Raw genomic sequence first — 3,585 nt, 5'->3', positions numbered from 1 at the left:
CCGGTTCAATCCCAGACCTGCCTGTGTGGAGTTTGCATGTTCCCCCCATGCCTGCGTGGGTTTCCTCCAGGCACTCCGTATTCCTCCTACATGACAAAAACATGCAACATTAATTGGACACTCTAAATTGCTCCTAGGTGTGATTGTGAGTGTGGTTGTTTGTCTACATGTGGCCTGCGATTGACTGGCAATCAGTTCAGGGTGTACCCCGCCTTCTGCCCATTGACAACTGGGATAGGTTTGAGCACTCCCCGCAATGCTCGTGAGGGTACTCGGCAAAGAAAATGGATGGATTATTTGCATCAACTGTATGTGGGCCATGTGTTTAATTAGAAACCAGTCAAAGGTGTTGTGTGCCTTCCGCTGGGAAAGGCTTCCAGCGATCCTGATAGGAAGTTGTATATATATATATATATATATATATATATATATATATATACATATCTAAATTACACAAGCGTTTTGCAATGGATTTATTCTGTCTGGCACATATGGAGACAAGATGCTCAAATTATTAAGAGACACTATTTGGACACGCTGGGATTCTGGTATTTTCAGTGTACAGTATAATTTCTATTTAAGAGTTTTGTTCGCCTTCAACACTGTTCACGTCTTGTTACCTCCACCAAGTGTACGTTCTTCTTCTTTTCCTTTTGCCCTGTCCCGTTAGGGGTCGCCACAGCAACAACATCTTTTTCCATCTAAGCCTATCTCGTGCATCTTCTTCTCTAACACCCACTGTCTTCATGTCTTCCCTCACAACATCCATCAACTTTTTCATTGGTCTTCCTTTTGCTCTTTTGCATGGCAGCTTCATCCTCAACACTCCTCTACCAATATATTCACTCTCTTGCCTCTGGACATGTCCAGACCATCAGAGTCTGCTCTCTCGAAGCTTGTCTCCAAAACATCCAACTTCGACTGTCCCTCTAATGAGCTATCATATCCAACGTGCTCACTCCATCTTCATTTCTGACACCTGCTAACACACCAGACATCTTCCACCAGCTGTTCCAACCTGCTTGGACCCGTTTCTTCACTTCCATACCACACTCACCATTGCACTGGATTGTTTACCCCATGTATTTGAAGTCGTCCACCCTCTCTATCTCTTCTTCCTGTAGCCTCACTCCTCCCCCACTACCCCTCTCATTCACCCACATATATTCTGTTTACTCCATCTTTCTAATCGTTGCTCCACCTGCTCTCTGCTTTCACTGCATATCACAATATCATCTGCGAACATTATAGTCCAAGGGTATTCCAGTCTAACTTCCTCTGTCAGCCTATCCATTACCACTGCAAACAGGAAGGGGCTCAGACCTGATCCCTGATGCAATCCCACCTTCACCTTAAATTCTTCTGTTACGCCGATGGCACCCCTCACCACTGTTCTGCTGCTCTCATACATGTCCTGTACTATTCTAACATATTTCTCCACCACACCAGACCTCCGCACGCAGTACCACATTTCCTCTCTTGGTACTCTGTCATAGGCCTTCTCGAGATCCACAGAGAGACAATGTAACTCCTTCTGACCTTCTCTGTACTTTTCAATTAGCATCCTCAAGGCAAATAATGCATCTGTCGTACTCTTTCTAGGCATGAAACCATACTGTTGCTCACAGCTACTTACTTCTGTCCTGAGTCTAGCCTCCACTACTTTTTCCCATAACTTCATTGTGTGGCTCATCCACTATATTTTTCTATAGCTGCCATAGCTATGCAAGTCCCCTTTGTTCTTAAAAATGGGAACTAGCGCACATTTCCTCCATTCTTCAGAAATCTTCTCGTCCGCTAGTATTCTGTTGAATAAGTTGGTCATAAACTGTAGAGCCCCCTCTCCAATTGCTTCCATACCTCCATCGGTGTGTCATCATTCTTTCCATTTTTGATCGTTTGTCATGCCTTTAGGACTTCCCCCTTGTTAATCATTGCCACTTCCTGTTCCTTCACACTTGCCTCTTCTACTCTTCCTTCTCTCTCATTTTCTTCATTCATCAACTTCTTAAAGTATTCTTTCCATTTATTTAACACACTACTGGCACCAAGCAACACATTCCGATCTCTATCTTTAAAGGAAGACCCTCCCCAAAATTCATATGTACAATAAACCCGCCAATGTGAAGTAATATTATTATTACATATATTTTGGACATTAATTGAAAATAAAAATTGGAAATAAAGAACTTATTTGAAATCCAAGCAAAATCTGGATATGTGCCAGCTTTCAGAGCCAAACGCGGAAGAAACATCCTTGACTCCGCCCCTGGTGTCTCCGGTGCTTAGCATTAAAGACCATTCGTTCCAGCTAAGCCAAGATTCCAACTTGTTCTGCACCAAAACTGAGAAAACACACCGAAATTAGTAACCATTCGTTCCAGACCATTCGTTCCAGCTAAGCCAAGATTCCAACTTGTTCTGCACCAAAACTGAGAAAACACACCCAAATTAGTCCTTCTTTAACCTCCCGTGGGGTCAACCTGACAGAATAAAGCTGTGGCTGTCACAGTTGAGGCTCATTCATCAGCGGGGAAATTTGCAGACATTTAATCATTACTGGTTAATAGCCTCTCGTGCTGGTACGGTAAAGCAACAACGTACGTTATGAGGCACAGCTATTCAATCCCGGACTTCCGTGTGTGGAGTTTGTGTGTTCTGCCCGTGTCTGTGTGTGTGTAAACTTGCCTCCTCCCCGTTCACATCTGGGATAGGCTCCAGCTATGCAATTTGAGCTCTCATTGTTTTGATAGCGACCTAACACCATACTCTTCCTCAATGTTTGGGAACTCCGCAGCTCTCCCTCATCCCAAAACTCTTCCATGTGCTTTTTTTTATTTTCTCCTTAATCTTCCTCCACAATCTCACATTCAATTCAGCCACTCTGAACCGCCACACTGCTTCACAGTTTCCCACTTCTTTGACAACAGTGATGACTTTTCTTTTAAAAGCGGCGACATAACTCAGCATTGTAGTTGACATTTTTTGTCTTACTTTAAGTTAAAACAAATTCACGGGCAGCCATTTCGGATGTTTAGTGTAGTGGCAATAAATACAGTGAAGAAGACACCAGAGACAAAATTGTACAACTCCACACAGCTGGAAAGGGCTACGGAGAAATTGCCAAGCAGCTTGGTGAAAAAAGGTCCATTGTTGGAGCAATCATTAGAAAATGGAAGAAGCTAAACATGACAGTCAATTTCAATCTGAGTGGAACCCCATGCAAGATATCACCTCTGCCTAACCCTTCTTAAAAAGGTGAGGAATCAGCCCAGGACTACACGACAGAACTTGGGAAATGACGTGAAAACGGCTGGGACCACCATTTCTCAGGTGACTGTTGGTAATACACTAAGACGTCATGGTGTGAAATCATGCATAGTACGGAAGGTTCCCCTGGTTAAACCAGCACATGTCAAGGCCTGTCTTAAGTAAACCACCACCAATAACCATTTGGATAATACAGAGGAGTCATGAGGGAAGGTTTTGTGGTCAGATAAGACAAAAAATTTTTGTCATAATTCCATTAACTGTGTTAGGAGCAAGACGAATGATGAGTTCCATCCCAAGAACACAATCCCTACT

Source organism: Syngnathoides biaculeatus, chromosome 11 (assembly GCF_019802595.1).
Source record: "Syngnathoides biaculeatus isolate LvHL_M chromosome 11, ASM1980259v1, whole genome shotgun sequence".
Classification (NCBI taxonomy): Eukaryota; Metazoa; Chordata; class Actinopteri; order Syngnathiformes; family Syngnathidae; genus Syngnathoides; species Syngnathoides biaculeatus.
The sequence above is the reverse complement of the archived record's forward strand: the minus strand, read 5'-3'. Positions refer to the sequence as shown.